Source organism: Lutra lutra, chromosome 9, assembly GCF_902655055.1.
Source record: "Lutra lutra chromosome 9, mLutLut1.2, whole genome shotgun sequence".
Taxonomy (NCBI): Eukaryota; Metazoa; Chordata; class Mammalia; order Carnivora; family Mustelidae; genus Lutra; species Lutra lutra.
In genome coordinates, this window is record NC_062286.1 from 136,075,509 (window position 1) to 136,095,525 (window position 20,017).

The 20,017-nt window shown below is 47.7% G+C and overlaps 1 protein-coding gene across 11 annotated transcripts in view; it reads right to left on the minus strand.

The window, feature by feature from the left end:
- The window catches only part of BCAS1 (brain enriched myelin associated protein 1), a 92,580-nt gene extending 83,195 nt beyond the window's left edge, over positions 1-9,385 (minus strand). For all 11 annotated transcript variants that reach the window (XM_047746328.1, XM_047746330.1, XM_047746326.1 and 8 more), the window contains exon 1: positions 9,234-9,385. The gene's annotated coding sequence lies outside the window, so the exon portion shown is untranslated. The remainder of the gene's footprint in view (positions 1-9,233) is intronic.
- Between the last annotated feature and the right edge of the window lie 10,632 nt (positions 9,386-20,017).

The window sequence follows — 20,017 nt, forward strand, 5'->3', positions numbered from 1 at the left end:
AGGCACTAAAGTCTGGTGGGTAGGTAGTAAGTCCATCGGCTTGATAGTTTAATAGTTTGATACTTTGGTAGTTCAGCTCAGCATGGTACAGTGGTTGGGAGCACAGAGCCTGAGCAAGACAACCTGGCCTTGACCCCTCCCTCTGCTTCTCCTTGCTGTGTGTCTTTGCGCAAGTTAACGAAGCTCTCTGTGCCTCACAGGCCTGCTACACCGACTCAGTGATGAATGCTTGTGGTAGTGTGATAAGGAAAGTGGTAAGAACAATGTCTGGCTCGGTGTAAGTGATATCTAAGTGCTTGTTAAACCAAACACATAAGATTTCATGCAATGAGCCTAAGTAAATCCGTGATATAACAGGGGCCGGGCTATGGGTAGGTAGGTAGGATGGATGGTTCTGGGTTGAAGGAACAATGAGTCCAGACTGGGAGGGCAAAACAGAACATTTAGCTTCTGTGTCCCTTCCCCGATACGCTGTGAGCATCATGAGGCCAGGACTGTCTCTTTCCCTGCTGTTGTCTCTTCTGTCCTCAATGCAGTGTTTCCATTTATCAGGTCTAATTATCAGTTAGTGGTGAGAGGAGGGGATAATCATTGATAGCTTACCCTACCCCACCCCCCCCACACCCCCAGCTAGGCATGTGCCCACATCATTACTGAGTCTCTCGAGAGCCTTGTTTTAATAATAATGATAAAAGTCAACAATTATGTAGCACGTCCTCAGTCCCAGCACTGAGTCCCCAAGCACGCTCCCGGAGTTGGTTTACTGAGCCCCACAGCACCCTTGTGAAACGGGTGTTGCCATCACCTCGTTCTAGATATGAGGAAGCTGAGGCCGAATCACTTTCCAAAGGTCATCTCCGTAGTGATGGCAGAGACAAGATTCAAACAGGCTGCTTGGGCTCCTGACCCCTGGGATGTTCTGCATAGTACTACCTCCCCTTCGAGAGGAGGGAATTAGGTTCCCAAAACTCACCCAGGAGAGACATCCGGGAAATGCAGAGTGAGGGTTTGACCCAGAGGATGCCTGGTCTCAGAAGCAGGGCTCTTTCAGACATGCCCGAGACCTGCTGCCTTGAGACCTAAAACTTTCTTTTTCACACACACAAATAATGTATGTTTGGGGAGTGGCGGGCTCATCAGCTCTGGGAGCTTTCAGAATACAAGCCAGCACTTTTGATTTCTGGTTGAAAGCCACCGGTGCATCTCTAAGGACTCCCATGGAGTTCTGGCCCACAGGGTATGAGGTTTCATGCCCTGGTAACAGACACACTGAGTCATCGGAAACTTCAGAGGCCAAAAAAGGATCATAGGTCTCACGAAATGCTCTCTTGGGGGAATTTGATCGATAACGGGATCTGGGGATGTTATGTGTTTTCTCATCATACCAGGTAATCAAACTGAGCACCTGCTAACACATACAGGACTTTAGTGAATTTGCAAGTCTTCCTACTTACAAAATCCATGCCATGCGTAGTTACAAGAGACCACCACTTCCATCTATAAACAGGGCATCGTGCACATCGCGTTGAATCCTCAAGACTGGGGTTGGGGGAGCAACAGCGGTGGCCAAACCCAGCCCGCTGCCTAGTTCAGTGAGGCCGGAGGGCTAAGAACAGGCTGTACATTTATAAATGGTTGGAAAAAAATCAGAGGAAGAACCACGGATTATGACACAGGAAGCTTACACGCACTCCAAATTTCCGTATCTATCCGTGGATTCTATCCGGAGACAGCCACGCCCACTCATTCGCATCTTGTCAACAAGGGGCTGCTTTCACGCTACAGAGGCAGAGTTGCATAGTTCCAGCAGAGATTCCACGGTCTATAAAGCCTACGAGATTCACTATCTAGCCTTTTCCAGAATGTTTATCAATCGCAGCTGGAGATCACTCTGAGTGATATATACCTAGTTTGCAAAGAAAGGGGTTCATGGAGCTGAGAGACAGAGTGTTGGCGGTGGTTAGACTGACCCGGATTTGAACCCGCTGTGTAGAAAAATTAAGATGACACCTCTAACAACCACAGGCCTGACAAAATAGGAACAACAACAACGAAATTGGTGAGTGATTACCATGTGTTGAGCAGCTATTCAAAGGGCTTTACTTATAATAAACTTGTCGACTCCTTGCAGCAAATCAGTAAGGCAGTCGTATCATTATTCCCATTTTATGGACAAGGAAACTGAGGTCAGTGGGTGAGATGCCTTGACCAAAGCCACGCACAAGGATAGACACACAGATTATGTCACCACCTGAGCCCAGCTTTTAACAAAATTACAAATGAGTCACCAAGGGGTCTGCAGATTATTCAAGTTCTTCTTATTCAATGCAGATTCAGTCCAATCTGGGGGCTACTTTCAAAAAAACGTCTGAGGTCATGATGTGAGCAGGCAGGAGAATGTTTCCTCCCAAGGAGCTGGGGCTCCCTTTTTCTGATAATTGCGCATTTGAAGTAGCATTTGAAGTAGGCTCTTCGCAAATTCAGGGCCAAGTGGATGGAAAGAAGGACACTGCATTCGCCGTCTTTTGCAGGGAGAGAACCTGGGTTCAGATAATACTGCTTCCCACCCACAGTCACAACACAGGTGTTGTGAAATTGTTCCCGCTCTTCCTTAGGATTTTGTAAAGAAGAGGATTTACAGGGACAAACACAAAAGGTTCCTGCCACCTATTGGCCGTCGTCAGTATCAGCAGAAACGAATACAGTCAGTCTCCAAGGCGAGGTCAGACTTTTGGGAGGGCAAGGGGAACAATTTCACATTTAGCAATTACATCTTCTGTTAAAAGCTGGCTCGAGCATGGCAAGTCCTCCCCTGCTCTAAAGATAGTACAGCTAGGGGCGTCTGGGTGGCTCAGTGGGTTAAGCCTCTGCTTTCAGCTCAGGTCATGATCCGGGGTCCTGGGATCGAGACCCGCATCCGGCTCCCTGCTCAGCGGGGAGCCTGCTTCTCCCGCTCTCACTCCCCCTGCTTGTGTTCCTTCTGGTCACTGTCTCTCTCTCTCTCTCTCTGTCAAATCAATCAATAAATAAATCTTGAAAAAAAAAAGATAGTACAGCTAATAAAACAATCATGATAATCACATCTGATGTGTCGGGAGAGCCAGCCCTGTGCCAGCCCAGTGCTGAACGCTCTAGGTAAAGAGCCACATGGCACATAGGATAAGGATGGGAGTGAGCCAGGGCAAGTTACTGAGCCTCGAAGGGCCTCAGCTTCCTTTTCTGTAAAATGGGGATAACAGGGGTACCTGGGTGGCTCAGTCAGTCAAGCGTCCGCCTTCAGTTCAGGTTTTGATCTTAGGGTTCTGGGATGGACCCCCAGCATCAGGCTTCCTGCTAAGTGGAGGGTCTGCTTCTCCCTCTCCCTCTACCCCTCCTCCCCATTTACATTCACTCACTCTCTCTCTCTCAAATAAATAAAATCTTTAAACAAAAATTCTAAAAATGGGGATGACACTAGGACCCACCTTAAGAGGTTGTTGCAAGAATTGAATGAGTTATTCTATGCGAGGTGTGGGGAAGAGAGCGTGGCTCACAGTGGGCGCCGCGCCCGCGGAAGCCGTGATTACAGTTATCACCATTACATCCAAGTGTATTTGCAGGCAGTTTCCCCCAAAGCTCTCTGATCGTGGGAATCAGCTAAGGAACCCGGCACCACCTCTGATTCTCAACATTCTCTCACCAAAAAGTCGGGGTGGAGCCCTGGATCTGTATTTTTAGTAAAGGCACAGGGCAGTCTCATAATCAGGTACATACAGAGAGTACCATGATGGTGAGCGTCTATCCAGGATGTCCTGGGAAAGAAGGTGTTCAGGGGCGCAGGACTTTCATGCTAAAAACCAGGAAAGCACGTCCCCCACCCCCCCACCACCAAGGGGAAAGTAGGATGAGCTGAGCTCCCTATAACCCAGCTCAAGGACTCTGGGATGTGAGGCCTCTTTACCCCCAGTTAATGGATAGCAAAACTGAGGCTCAGATGGTTCAGACAACAACTCCTTTCTGGGCTGGGGTTTTCTCCGGTGTCCAACAAATGTGAAAAATTAATCAGATCAGGAGTTTTTCCATCAAGAAAGCTGTATTCATTTGAAAGAACCAGTTTTTAGTTGGAAAACAAAAAAACCAACAAAAAAGGAAAAAACAAAAACACATTTGAAGGTAATGCCCTTTCTTTAGTGAACCAATGGTGTGAGTTGTTTTGTTTTTAATGACCTATTCTGACATTAAACACCAGCCAGGCCATATGGTGGGGCATTTTGTTTTTGAAATTGGACTCATGTTGGAGCCCTTAGCATTTTGAGAACATGGGGTCAGTCTTTGCGAGGGGTCGTTGGGATAGAAAATCCTTTTAGTTCTCCACCTCCGCTGTGTCCTTGAGGCCACAATCAGTGGGTGCAGGAGACACAGGGGGGGACTTAAATCCCCGTGCCTGGGCCCCAGCTGGACCCAATCCCTCAGATTTTCCAGGCTGGAGCCCGTGGCACCAGTACATTTTCATGATCTCCAGGTGATCTCTGTGACAGCCGGGGCCGCTGTTTTGGACACTTCGGGGTGTGGAAGCTTCCCCTGGGCGAGGGATCTCCCCCAGATGTTGCCTGACACACAGAACACGGATTCTCAGATGGAGGAAGGGCCTCTGCCTTTGGGCCCCATAATCATCATCAGCTTAGGCATCTGAAATAGCCCCCAATCTTGCCAGGGCCATCTTTGTGGGTCCTTTGTGCTGTCAGCCTGCAAATGCCGGGGAACCTGGGCCTCCAGCTGCCCTTCCCTGAGAATGGATGTGCAGGGCACCGTGGCTCCAGCCAGCCCCACTCTTCCAAGCGAGGACCGTATTGCTCTCTAGGAGACATTTCTGAGGGTCACAACTCAGGGCCGGGGGGCTGCTGCTGGCGCCCAGTGAGTAGAGACCACAGACACTGCTGAACATCGTGCAGGGCACATGACAGCCCCCAGCAGAGAATGATTTGCCCCCAAATGCGACCAGCGTGGAAGTAGTGGGATCTGGCTCTAGGGGCTGGACTTGGTAGTTTTCTCCTCGCACTTATTGGCCCAGTGTTCCCTAGTGACCTACGTTTCTGAGGAGCTGCTGGGGGTCTAGTCCCTGGTGGTGAAACAGAGTAGCCCTCTGTCCTGACTCACACCAGCTGTGGGCATAGCTTCGGCCCCCATTCTGTAGGGGTGAGGGGTGAGGGGTGGAGTAAAGATGGCAGCAGGTTTGTCCTCACGGCGTTTAGTCCTGCGGTTCATGTACAGCAGCGAAGGACTGACGATTAGCCATTATAATAGGGGCCACATCAAATGTGCTGTGCCTTCAGAATCATAATAGCTCATATCTCCACAGCACCTGCTCTCTATGCTGGACCCTTCCCCGAGTGCTGTCTTATATGGGTATATCACGTCCTCCCAAGAGCCCCACGAGGCACGCATTTATATCTTCCCATCCTACAGATGCCAAAACTGCTGCAGGAAGCTGACGCTCCTTGCCTAAGATTGTGCTATGGACTGACCTGCTTCTCCCTCCAGATTCGCATGGTGAAGCCCTAACTGCCGCTGTGTCCGGAGACAGGGTCCCTAAGGAAGTCAATAAGGTTAGAGGAGGTTAGCGGGGTGGGGCCCCGATCTCAGAGGATTAGCGTCTTTGGAAGAGGGGACACCGAGAGAGCTTGCTCATTCTCCGCCATGTGAGGCCGCCGCGAGAGGACAGCAGAGCGAGAGAGGCAGGAAAAGAGGCCCCACCAGGATCAGAGTCTGCCACGACCTTCATCATGGACTTCCAGCCTCCAGAGCTGTCAGAAAATACATATCTGTTGTTTAAGTCACCAAGCCTACGGCGTTTTTCTTAAAACGGCATGAGCTGACGAATACAGGTTATCTGCTGATAACTGGTAACTCAGGCTTTAACCCTTGGCAGCCGGCTTCCGCAGCTCAAACTCTTAACTTTTTCCTTCTTACCTTCTACTGTGTCCTCTGCCGTTTAAGTTATGCTCTTATTTTATTAAATGTTTCTATGTAATGTGATACACTATAGAATATAAAATATTGCATAGCTGTCTGTGCAATAAGAAATGAAAATCACACCCAGTCAAGGAGTGTGGTCTGATCTACAGTCAGTGCACACTTGAGGAGGGACACGCAACCGAAGGGTCATCAGCAATCTTTGGGCAAAGATTTAGCACAAGGGCTTGGCAGTAGTCAGGTGAGAAAACGTTAGTCCTTCCTAATACTATTTATTTCTCTTACGAATGTTATGATCCCATTAGCTCTGTGGTGTGTTCCCTGGGAGAATTAGTCAGCCCGGAAGTGGTCCTCGAACTCCTCCCTCCTCTTTCACACAAGTGGTTGGTGTTTAGGTCACCTCCTTCCAGTGAGAGGTTAACTATAAGCCCCACTCCAGGGAACAGAGTCAACCCTAAACACGGGACAAGCTGCCCGGGAGAAAGCATTTCTGAAAGCTGCCTTCCAGCAAGGAGCTAAAGGACTGTCCAGTGGGAAGGGGAGGTTTTCAAACAGTGGTGACAGGATTAGTCACCAAGTAAGCAGAAACACCTTAGATCAACGCCATGGAATGTAGGCAAGCCGTGGGTCCTCCCCACCACCCAGTTGAGGGCCGTGCCAACAGAGTCATCTGGCGCACCCAGCAGAGCAAGCTCTCTGCCCCCCGACTCCAAAGGGAAGATCAAATGAGTAAAGAGACCAGACCTGCTCTGCCAGGTCCCATGACCCTGTGTCTCCTTGTGTTCCCCAGCGCAGTGCTGGGAGTGGTAGACACTCTGAGGGCCTCCAACGTACGGTGGTACAGGTTGCCTCCTGCACAAGGGGGCACATGAGGACTGAAATCCATCCTTCGCTGTGCTCCCCAAGCCCTGTGCCGTAGAATGGACCATGTGGGTCCAGGAGAAGAGGTCCCCTTATCAGAATCACAACGGGTGTTTCAGGAACACTCGGTAGTTGATATCTTGCTATGGGAATGCTCAAGTTATGTGTGTATAAATGGTGGATGTGCCTAGAAGGCTTAGAGCTTACTCTCTTACTCTTCGTGTCACCAAGCATCTTCCAGCGAATCGTGCAGTGGGTAGCATTATCTGAAGGCTCCCTCTGAGCCAGGCAGGGCCGGAGAGGCCCCCAGGTACAGAATGCAAGCAGCCACTCTCTTTCCAGTGCAGAATCTGCACTTGGAAATGAGCGTCCCCTCCCCCAGCCCTGGATTTTGCCCTCTGGTGCGTTGCTTGCTACATCCTAGTCCTGGCCCTGGGGCGAGGAACTTTACTTTCATTGTCTCCGTTTTTCCTTAGAGCACCCCACGGTTCCGCCACTACACAGATAAGCAACCTAAGGTGCAGGGAGGCATTCCCCTTGCCTCCAGAGTGCACACCCGGCGAGGACAGGTGCAAGGCTGGTCCTGCTTTCTTTAATGGACGTTGGTGATTAAATGTATAAGTAAGAGTAACTCCCACCCTCTCCGCCTCCCCCGTCCCAGATCAGAAAGCCCAAAGGAGGCAGAGCAGGGGTCAATCCTGGCTCCAGTGCGTCAGGCTGTCACGTCCATAACTATTCCCAGTGCCGGGCAACGGTAAGAGGAGCTCTCAGCAGTGCGACCGTCAGCACGTGTCCCTCCAGCAGGACGGAGGAGACCCGTCCCTCAGTGTGAGCATCTGCTGTCTTGGGAAACTGGCCAGGATGGGTCCCGACGGGCCGTTGGCTCTCCAGAAGCACGGGACTTCTTGGTAAGAAGACAACCAACTGTTCCCGAGTTTCAGAAACCTTGCGAAAAAAAGAATTCTCCATGACTGGGGACTTGGCCTTGTGTCCCTTACTCCCCCTTAAATAGAAAACGACTTTAGCACACTCCTCTCTTGGCTACTTTGGGGGCAAAGCAGGACAAATACACCCCAGGTCTGAAGCCAGCGGTGTCTCAGCAGGCCCCCCTGTGGATGGTGGGTGCATCAGGCACTCGCTCCTCATGCAAAATTTAAGGGGGAGCCGGAAAACTCAAGCTATCAAGACGAAGATTATATTTTTAACACAGCATTTTAAAAAACCCAGTCATGCTCTTACTGAACCTGTCTTTACTTAACCTGTTATTTTGTTCCTTGTGGATGTTTTGGCATTAATTTTATTTTTAAAATATTGCTTTAAAATATAATTTATCTTGGGGCACCCGGGTGGCTCAGTTGGTTAAGCATCCAATTATTGATTTCAGCTCAGGTCATGATCTCAGGGTTGTGAGATCGAGCCCTGTGTCAGGTTCCTGCTCAAGATTCTTTCTCCCTCTTTTTCTGCCCCTACACCCCCCAAATATATATATATATATATATATATATATATGAAATTTATCTGGATGACTGAGTTTCTTGTTGTCTCTTAAATTCTGCACACCCGTGCGCGCCTCACTCCCTTCACTCGAATCCCAAATGGGTTGGATCTCAGCTCCATTCTGGGAGACCTGGGAGACCTGGAAGTTCTCCCCACTGGCCTTGCCTCCTCTCCCGAATTGTCAGGCAGAGGTGATGACGACGATAGAAACAAAAGCCAGCATTTATCAGTGCACAGATGTCTGCTTGGATCTCAACACTAGAGGAAAGGAAGCCCAGGGAGGAGAAGCAACCCGCCCCAGGACGCCCAGCCAGCCCGAGGCATCTGGCCCCAGGACACCCACCCTCTCATCACCTTGACGCTTCAAGGCAGGAAGGAGTTTCAGAGGGCAATGCCAACTTCTGGAGTCCTGCCTCTGGGATTTGATCCCAGCACCCACCTCGAAGGACAGCTTTGAATGTTAAATAAGACAATTTATGTAAATAACCAGATTCACACAAGGAGTCCTTCTTCCCTTCTTCTCCACATCCTTAGACCATGCCCCTTGGCAGAGACTCAAAGTCAGCTTTCCTATAGGGGAGTTTTGTCCTGACAATGGTCCCCAAATCCCATAGCATACCTCTTTGTCTGCTGATTTCTTACCCCAGGTCTTACACTTGAAATGGCTCTCCATCGTTCCAAGCAAACTGGAGCTCTTTCTGTTGCTTTACACCTGACACCACCTACATGGTCATACAATCTTTCTATAACACATTTGGTACGGCTATCTCTGGATTCATTTCACAGACAGCGAAACTGAGGCTCACACACACCCAAGGCCACACAGTCAATCAGTGGCAGAGCTGGGGTTGAACTCAATCCTCGATGCCCGGCATCTAGATTTCACTGCCAACCATAAACAAGCCTAATCTGGAAGCTGTTACCTGTTGAGCCCCTGGCGGGAGTGTCTGCAGTCCCCTGGAGTCCCCTGGAGCTGCTCCTGCTCAGGGTGCCTTGTCTCCAGCTGGTGCAGCCCAGAGCTAGGTAGGCAGCTGAGCCCGGCTCCCTGCCCTTTGCTTCCTCCTCCGGAGAATGCTGGCTGAACACACAGAGCAGGGCAAACACTGGTCTGGGTGAGGCCTCCTCCCCAGGGATCCTCCCACAGAAGCAGGTTCTCTTCCTGGCTGCAGGAGCTTTTCTCACCTCTCCAATCAGAACCCAGCACCTGATTTCTCCCTCACTAAGGCCTGCCTGGCACTCCAAGCATCCTGGCCAGCACCCCCTCTCCCCTGTACCTGCTCGGGTTGACCTGGGTTGCTGATTCCCTTCCCCAGTAACCACGGGCCATGGCCAGAGCTGGGAAAACACGTTCTCTAAGGTTTTGCAGTTCTGTCTGCCTTTCACCTTCATTTCTTCTAGAACACCACCTCCACCGGCCACCTCGTTGGAATGAACGAGCATCTCACCCACCGCACCGGCCCCAGGCACAGAAACATCCCTCCCAGCGGGCTTTGGACATGGGAAAGCAGGTAATCTAAGGGTGGCTTATTGTACTGAAGACTGAGGATGGCATGGAAAAGGACATTCTTTTTCTCTGCAGGCTAGAAATTCAAGACAGCCTGCTGAATTTACTGAATTTCAGCAGGGATATATATTAAAGTGTCTCACAAGGGCATATGTAATACAAGATGGGAGCATCAGTTAAAAATAGCAAAAGAGGGGCACCTGGGTGGCTCAGTGGGTTAAGCGACTGCCTTCGGCCTGGGTCATGATCTCAGGGTCCTGGGATCGAGCCCCTCATCGGGCTCTCTGCTCAGCCGGGAGCCTGCTTCTCCCTCTCTCTCTGCCTGCCTCTCTGCCTACTTGTGATCTTTCTCTTTGTCAAATAAATAAATAAAATCTTTAAAAAACATAAAAAATAAAAAAATAAAAAAATTGCAGTGACATTGGAAATTTAAAAAAATAACAAAAGAAGAGGGACAGTAAGAGTGAATACATCAATGTGTGCATTCAGGATCAGAAATAAATATTCAGGTGGATTTACAGGCTTGCTGTGATGGCTTCACAGATGTGGCTTTGAGCTTCCTAACAGCCAATGCAAAAAGAGAAACATGGCAAATACTATTCAGTGTTCTTGGGAAAACACACAGGAGAAATGCGAACTAATAATTATTGTGGCTTTATTCATTAATGTGCTCACCCAAGCGCCCATTTCGATCAACTACTTGCTGAGCACCAGGCTATATATAGCCCTGGGCTTAAACTGGGGAGGAACCGTGTCCCCGCCCCACTCTAGGCTCACTGCAGTTGAACATAGAGTTCTACAAACAAACATAGAATTACAGAGTGTGATCCTCGTCATGAAACAAAGCCAAGACTGCAGAGAGAGAGAAAGAACCAGGGAGAGCCAGAGGAAGCCCCTTTCAGAGAGCAACATTTCAGGGACAGGCAAACTATTTAAACAGATAGTGAATTCACAATCGGACACCCCACAACGAAGGCAGTAAACTCAGTTCTAGCTCAGCGCTGGATCTTTAAATCTGGAATGTAATAAACGCAATTATTAAGCATCTGCCACGCACGCACACAGGGCCAGCATCATCACAGAGGCAGTCTGCCCCAGGGGCTCATGAGCTTGGGCTCCGGGCCTGGGTTCAGATCGTGACTCTGATCGACGTCGGGCTGTGTGATGGCAAGCAGCCACTTTGCCCCCTGTCTCTGTTGGCCCCCCTCCTCTGTGAGCAACCTTGTGTTTGTTTTGTGCTTATCTTTGTACCCCCGATCCTAGCGCTGGGCAAAATGAGATGGGCGCCTTCCGGCCACAAAGCAGGTGCTCGACAAGTCCTTCTCGTTTGGACCGGCTCACGCGCAGTCGTTGTGACAGTAACTGCCGTGTGGACGACGTCTTACTCTTTGGGGGTAGGAACGACCCAGGCCATTAAGGGTCATTATCTGTGTGAGACGCTTAACAGCATGTCTGGCATATCGTGGCCCCCGGTCAACGTTAACTTCATAGCAGTGGGGGCAGGGCTGGCTCTGGGATTTACAGGAGCCAGTGAGAAAGGAAAATGCAGAGGCCCTTGTTCTCGAAGCAGGGAAAGTACTATTTGAGGTGCTAAAGTATAAAGCACTTTCAGGGGCACCTGGGTGGCTCAGTAGGTTGAGAATCTGCCTTTGGCTCAGGTCACGGTCTCAGGGTCCAGGGATCGAGTCCCAAATCGGGCTCCTTGCTCAGCGGGGAGTCTGCTTCTCCCTCTCCCTCTGCCTGCCGCTCCCGCTGCTTGTGCTCTTTCTCCCTCTCTCTGTCAGATAAATAAATAAAATCCTAAAAAATATATATAAAGCATTTTCCTTTTTTCCACATTCTCTCTCTCTTGGCTTCTTAGGTATTTCCTTTGCTATTCAAAGTTGTTCTAAGTAAGGAAGAATTAAAATGTTAAATTATTCATGTGAATTTTACCATTCATCTGAATACTGTGCAACATGGGTTTAAATGCAGTGCGTTCACGGGCAGAATCCCGAGAATCCCACGACATATTCGTAGCTTGTGCGAGCCTTTATATCTCATTCTTACTTAGAGTAAATGTCACACAAACATAGTGGAGTTAACTTCACTTTTAGATACTCACACACTCGACCAACATTCTCCACCTTCAGTTCGTTGGTGAGTAAGGAAGGGTTAAAAGGAAAAGCTGCGGACCACCCCAGCTCTCCCTTTCCGTGACATCATTTTCAGCCCTTGGCTGTTGTAGGGAGGTGACGTGAGGAAGAAAGGATAGGGCAGAGTTCTTTGGTTATTCATGTTTTCAAGAATGTGTTGCCTTCTTTGTGCACTTGAAACGATTTCCGATTTGAAGAAAGCATGACTTCTCAGGGCTGTCAGCGTCCCTACACACTCAGCTGTAGGTATAACACACTGTAGGCCACCTACCCACCCTGGGTCCCTCTGGGGTTCTTTGCCTGTGGGGAGTCACGGATGCTATGTGTGAGCGGGACACGATGGACTGGGGGGTGTGCACCGTGCATGACTTCTCTGCTCACAGATATGCCTCAGGGACCATCAGCTTTTTTTCCTTTTTTTAAATTTTATTTATTTATTTGGCAGACAGAGATCACAAGTAGGCAGAGAGGCAGGCAGAGAGAGAGGAGGAAGCAGGCTCCCTGCTGAGCAGAGAGCCCGATGCTGGGCTTGATCTCAGGACCCTGAGATCATGACCGGGGCTGAAGGCAGAGGCTTTAACCCACCGAGCCACCCAGGTGCCCCGACCATCAGCTTTTTAAAAAAGACTTTCCCTTTTTTCAGAGAACTCATATCCGTCCAGCGCACAGCCTCTGCCGTGATCGCAGCCCCCACCAGAGTGGGACATCATTTACAACTTGATGAACCTACGCGGACACATCATAATCACACCAAGTCCGTAGTTCACGCTAGAGTTCCTTCTGGGGTTATCCATTCTATGGGATTGGGCAAATGTATAGTGACACGGGGCGGCTTTTGTACCCCACAGAGTAACACCACTGCCTGAAAGGTCCTCTGTGCTCTGCCTATGCATTCCTCCTCTCCCCCAGCCCTGGGAAACCAGTAATTTTTTTAACATCCCATCCTTTTTCCTGTTTCAATGTCGTATATTGGGTTCATACAAGATGTAGCCTTTTCAGACTGACGTCTCTCAGTAATCTACGTTTAAGTTTCCTCCATGTCTTTTCACGGCTTGATAGTTCGTATCTTCTTATGCTGAATAACATAATAATAATAGTATTCATCTGCTAAGGACCTCTCGATTATTCTCAAGTTTTGGCCATTGTGAAAAGAGCTGCTGTAAACATCGATGCGCAGGCGTTCGAGTGGACATACATTTTCAACTCCTCTGGGCAAGCGCCAAGGAGCACAAACGCTGGGCCCTCTGGTCAGGGCGTGTTTTGTTTTACAAGAAGTCACCGCATTGCCTCGCTGAACATCCAGGCCATTTTGCTTCCCCAGTGCCAGTTGCTGCCCATCCAGGCCGGCGTGGAGTACCGTCGGGGAGCCGGGTCTGGCTGTTCTCGCTTCCCCAATACAAGTTCAAAGACAAAATAATTCAAGAATTTCAAAATGGGGACCACAGAGCATTCACCCAAGCTCAGGGCCCTGTCTGGAGGGAGGTAGCCGTGGCTGCTCGGAAACACGAACGTTCTGGTGGAAGAATTCACTTCCTAGTGTCCACACTGCAGGAACTCACGAAGAAAAGAGTTTCTCTTGGCCCTACAGACATTAGGTGGTGTTCGCCATCAACATCTCCTGACTCGGTTTGCTTCTTCATCTTCTTACTGTACAGTCTCCACCCCTCAGCAAATATTGACAGACTCACCAAGTTGTCAGAGATCCCACTGCTTTCCCAGAATCTGGATTGCAGTCGGTCGCTGTGTCACAAAGGGTCCCCTGGAAATCTGAATCTTCTCCAGCACCCCATGGGGACCCCTCCCGAGCCAGCCTTGCCAACAATCCGTCCTCCTATGTGCAGGCCCCCGTGTCACGCAGAGCCCGCGTCAGCTGTGTTTATGATCACTGAGCCAGGGGTCCTGCCTGCCCACTCTGCTTTGGCTGAGCCAGAAAAATCCAATATGCACTTTTGTTTTTTTGTATCCCCCCCCCATCATTGGGTATTTTGCAGATCTTTTTCTTATACGTTAACCCGTGCGTTCTTTTTAATCTTCACCCAACAAGTTTCTATTTGGGTAAGGAGGAAACAGAGGCTCGGAGAAGAGGAATGTCTCAGAGTCTGCGCAGAGGTCAAAGCCATGGGAGGGACAGCACAGCCCGGAGAGGCCACTGAGAAAGCACCTGAATCTTCACGAAGTAGCAAGGAAATCAAACCCTGTGAGACCCCCCACAATTTCAGGCATTGGGTTCTTTCCTTTCGTCATGACAATGAATGGCTTCCGTGCTAAATCGTGTTCTTGGAGGTGGCAAGAGGAGAGGATTCTCTCTTCTGCTGCTTTTCTGGCATGTTCCAAGTCTTCCTTATGGTGAACCTAGGATAAAACAAAACTGCAGACCCTGCGAGGTTGCTGATGGGCTCTGCTGCAGGGGGATGTCGGTCAGAAAGCTGTTTTAAATTAGAAGCATCTGTAAATACTCCTGCAGGGAGAGTTGGAAATATGGGATGATGAGGTGCGAATAATTTTCCCTCATCGCGTGGACTCTCAGGAGGTTTTCCTTCTTGCAGCGAATGAAGTAAGAGGTGGTAAACACAGACCCGAGGAAAGACAAGGTCTGTCTTGTTTTCTCTTCCTGCTTACAGGAAAGGCGGCGGGAATTCCTGAGCAGCCCTGATAGGAAACATCCTTGATTTTTCCTCGCTGCATGTGAGCTACAAGACAGAAGCCGACTGGAGATTTCTTTCTGTGGGGCTTCCAGAACGGAGAGAAGGTTATTGTGCCAGAGAGACCCAGATGGCTGCTGTGCTCACTAAGGCTCTGGGGCTGTCATGGGCCTCTGCGACCCCAGGACCTGTGACCCCTCACCCTGATCTTAAATGATGGGTGTGGATTTCCATGTCAAATATTTCACTTGATCAGTATTAACACTTCAGATGCAAGACGGTCTTCTCAAGGCATAATATCCATGTTTTCCTCTCCCTTTCTTGATTCATAAGCTTATTCTCATCACCAGAGCGAACGGCACAGGAGCCTGATTTGCGGATTTGCCTAGGACCGGTGGAGAGCATTCTCCCAGCAAGGGGAGCGGAGAGCTGAATGCCAGCTGCGCAGCCTTCATCTTTTCTTCCTGTGCCCGTTCGCGTCAGATCAGCCCGGTGTCATGGTCATCGACAATGTGTGGATGTGCAGAGCCGACATGAGATGAAGCAAGTGTTCAGAGGGTCTCTTTACGGAGGCTCGAGAGGCAAACGGAGGGACGGGTTCTCATCCCAACTCGGGCATGGACAACCGTGTGGCTGAGGTGCCCGGCCCATACCACCCCTCCAGGACCAACGGCACATTCCCCAGCTTCTGGAAGAGTTGGCTGTAGACAGCTTTTTCTCCTTCTGGGACTCACTCTCTCCCCACGCCTTGTTCCTTCCTGTGGCAGTCAGCCTCCAAGGACTTGTTGGTATAGAGATAAAGACCTGGTCCACCTGCTTCAATGGGGGGCAGCTGTCAAGAGTTGACTTAGCGGGAAGCTCCCCAGCTGACCGAGAGCACGGTGAGACCAGACAGCATGGTCTGCCTCCTGCTGCCCAGCCCTGCTTCCTTCTGTCCCTCTCGGGTGATTCAGAGCAGCATTCCTGCGTGAATTCCCATCTCAGAATCTGCTCCCCGTGGGACCAGTCTATGATGACGGCCTTGAGAAAGTTCATTTTTTTTACATTGAGATGCCCATGAGAAAAACAGAATAATTCAAAATGTCGTCTAAAAAATGGAAACAAAAAACAACAACAAAAATGAAGTTAGCCGTCCTAGGCCACCTCCCTGGAATGACCCACTTGCTTGTGTATGATTTAGATGGTGATTCCCAAAGTGTGGTCCAGGAATTTATGGATATCCTTGACCCTCTCAAGGAGCCCGAGAAGTCACACAGTCTTCATTATAATACTGACAGCCTTTTTGTCTTTTCCACTCTCCTCCCCTCACAGGTGCAGAGAGAACAAGAAGTTCATTGATAAGGTTTTAGATTTCTCCCTGCAACTGATTTTCAGGAGCTATCCCTTGTCAAGTGTAGGATCACGGTGCACTTTATAACTTGAAAAGACTATTAAAATACTTCTTCCTCTTCTAAGTGCAGAACTGTATGGGGCTGGATTTTCTTCATGTACTTGAACCCAAACAACTTACAGAAACATACGGAACGCAGGAGCGGATATGAGAATCCAGCTGTCTTCCGTTAGGGCGGAAATTAAAGAGATTTGCCAAAATGGAGAATGTTCTCTATTTTTGCAAATCTGTTTAATATGTCAATACCATATTTTCAATATGGTATTTCAAATATTTCATATTTTTAAATATGTCAATACCATATTTTTTCTTCCCCCCTTCTTTGGTATAAACCAAATAGATTAATTGGAAATTATTGGGAAAAAATAGGTATTTTTCATCAAAATGTTATTTTTGTTAACACAGAATGAGTTTATTATTGTTATTATTTTAAAACGAAATAATATTTTAAAAGTTTTAGTTTTAGGTTTTTTTTTTTCAAGATTTTATTTACTTATTTGACAGACAGAGATCACAAGTAGGCAGAGAGGCAGGCAGAGAGAGAGGAGGAAGCAGGCTCCCTGCTGAGCAGAGAGCCCGATGCGGGGCTCCATCCCAGGACCCTGAGATCATGACCTGAGCCGAAGGCAGAGGCTTTAACCCACTGAGCCATCCAGGCGCACCTAAAACTTTTAATTTTAATTTCTAATATGGTTAACATTGATAGCTCTAACTGAAATGAATAAAAGCATATTGGGGTCCCCAAGAATTTCTAACCGTGTGAGGAGTTCTAAAGATCAAAACTTAAAATACTGCTCCTTTTCTCCCCCTCATTGCAGAAGGAATAGATGTTCTTATTGAAGATACAGGGAGCAACATATGAAAGACGTAAATCTATAATCCTATCACTGAGAAATATTCTCTCTTTTAGTATTTCTCTTCTTTCATATCAATATCACACATATATTAGAGATTCTGAAATACTGTTTTGAAGTCAACATCTTGTTTGCTTGTTTACTCTTCTATAGCACGACAAATACATCCTCCAAAATAGGGCCAGGGGTCCCTTTGAGTGGCTGTGCCACAGACGAATCAACCATCTGGCCATGTTGGACATTTAAGTGTTTGACACATGACATGTTCTGCCATTATAAACACAGCAGAGGGATGAACACCTTTGTAGCAACATTAATGCAGACTTGTTCTGGAATTTTCTCTCAGAAGCATTTCCAAGATGTTACAGTGTTGGATCAAAGGGTAGTCATGTTCTGGGGTGCCTGGATATACGTGTGTGTGTGTGTGTGTGTGTGTGTGTGTGTGTGTGTGTAGCCAAATTCCTCTCCAATTAAAGGACCTCCTGAAGCCAGGGACTGAAGTCTCTATCACTCAAATCTGTATTTCCACAGACGGATGGATGGATGAATGAATACATCAATGTGTGAGAAGGACTGTTTATTTGCGTACGGGTTGAAATCGGGCATTAGCAGTAAAAAAAATATGTTGCATCTGCTTAGTAAAAAATGATGGTCTCTCATCAGTATTCTGTCTTGGATGTTTTCCCCTTGGTAACACAAGGTTGAAAATGTCGTCGTGTGCTTACTGGACATTTGTTTTTATTCTTTGTCAGCTGCCAAAACAACTGAATCCTGACACCCAACCTCTTTCTCCGGCCAGCATTCAAGCTCCACACTGATCGGGTTTCATAACTCATCCAAGGTAGAGTACAAATAAATCAGATGAGGGTCACAATCTCAGTGACTAATTCTCCATGATGTTGCGGAGGAAAGAGTGCTTTTTGTTTTTTTGTTTTTTTTTTTTTAAAGATTTTATTTATTTATTTGACAGAGAGAGATCACAAGTAGACAGAGAAGTAGGCAGAGAGAGAGAGAGGGAAGCAGGCTCCCTGCTGAGCAGAGAGCCCGATGCAGGGCTCGATCCCAGGACCCTGAGATCATGACCCGAGCCGAAGGCAGCGGCTTAACCCACTGAGCCACCCAGGCGCCCCGTTTTTTGTTTTTTTAATTTTTTAATTAAAATAGTTTTTTAAACGTTTATTTAAGGAGAGAGAGAGCACAGTGGGGAAGGGCAGAAGGAGGGAGGGTCTTAACCAGACTCTGCACTGAGCATGGAGCCTGACACGGGGCTCAATCTCAGGACCCTGAGATCATGACCCAAACTGGAACCAAGAGCGAGACATTTAACCAGCTTCGCCACCCAAGCGCCCCAGGAAAGAATGTTTTTAAAAAGAAATTAATTGCCAACATTTAATAAGCAGGGAGCTGCATATAAAAACTCACAGTTTAAAATTCTTATTAAAAAATATGAGGGTTTGGCAACATTCTTTTACTGTAGTTGATTGGGACTAAACGTTTGATGCACTTTCTAAAGCAACACGTGCTCTGCAGTTCACCTGGGTCCCCATGACTCTCTCGCCCTCTGTGTCCGGCCCCCCCGAGTCCCAGCATCCTTTCCTATTTATCCTCATCCTTGAGCTGCCACAAGTTATATAATCTAACCCATAATACATTGTTTCTCTATGTATAGAAATAGGATTGCATACACTTCACATGCAAAGTATGTCTGTCTTTCAAACTGCAAGGATGATTTTTTTCACCTAACACATCACTATTTTTTATATATATATACATACATATATGCATATATATATATGTATATATATATGTGTGTGTGTATACACACACATATATATAATGATTAAATTTTTATCATTATTGTATTTTTAAAAAACACGCAAACTGAAAAAATGCCCTGGCATCAAGTTCTTTTTTAGGTGGAACATTTATACCAAAGTGTGTATCCTGTGCCCTGGGTCATTTTGACCCCTGTAGACGCTTGAGTCTGTGAATCCTGACCAAGCTGTCAAGCGACGTCCACACACCTTCCTGTTGCACTTGTGGAGAAGTGGCCTGCGGGGAGTTTTGTGAGAGTGTTTTCTTCCGTTGGGGGAAGGAGATTTCCCAACTCCTCCCACCTCGGGGAGACATCTGGGTAGTCATAGCCTCCCTAGAGACCTGAAGTTGAGCAGATGAGAGACCATCTCTGTGGAGCCATACCATTCACTCAGTTGGATCTAAACAGAAACCTAGAAAAACGGCAAGTTTTTCGCAGGTGGGCGTGTACATTACTCAGTATAACCAGATATTTGCACCTTCTTCCACCTTTTTCAAGGTTTCCCACACGCGCGTTACTCACCGCTGGTTCTACCATGACTCCACGCCACCTGAACTCTTACATATATATTTTCTTTAAACTGACTCAGATCTTACTTATTTACAAAGGAACGTGGATGTGGCCACCACGAAAGGAAAACCAGTGCTATTTTCCACAAATAAGAGGTACCACTAAAAAATAATGCAAAAACCGTAAAGAAAAATCTGACATTCTAGCTAGATTTCCTTGCCTGTCCAACATCTGCACCCAAGTCCTGATCGTGTTGCTAAAAGATGTTAAAGAAATTCTGGCATCAAACGAAGACTTTCTCCTTGACACAATGAGAAGCACTAAATCATCATTGAAATCAAGTTGTCCAGGGAATGACGTTCTCCCCTTCTTTGTGATTTAACGTTATTTAAGGCTCACTTTACATACCATGTAAGTTTGTCTTCTCTGTCATCACGGGCATGTAGTCTGTAATTTGTGAAATGCTCTCCTAGTGAACTATTAATCATTTGTTCATCGGAGTGAGAATGTTTGTATTACTACTTCAGTTCTTTTGCCTCCCAGCGACTATGTCAACCTATTGTTGGTTGAACAATCAGCACATTGTGCTATTTCTTTTTTTTTTTTTAATCCGGACACAAGTCTCCGAGCTATTCTTCCACACTCCTTCTCCATCATTACAACTTCCCATTTTGTAGCTAACCCAAGTCAGGCTTAGGGAGGTTAAGAAACTTAATTAAATTCTCAACTAGTAAGGGAATAGAGTTGAAATTCAAATGCAGACATGATTTTACTTATCATAGGTTGATGTTATTTCCCTATAGATCAGCGACCAACTTCACTATGGTTTTATTCCTCAAGACCCCACACCCCCTCT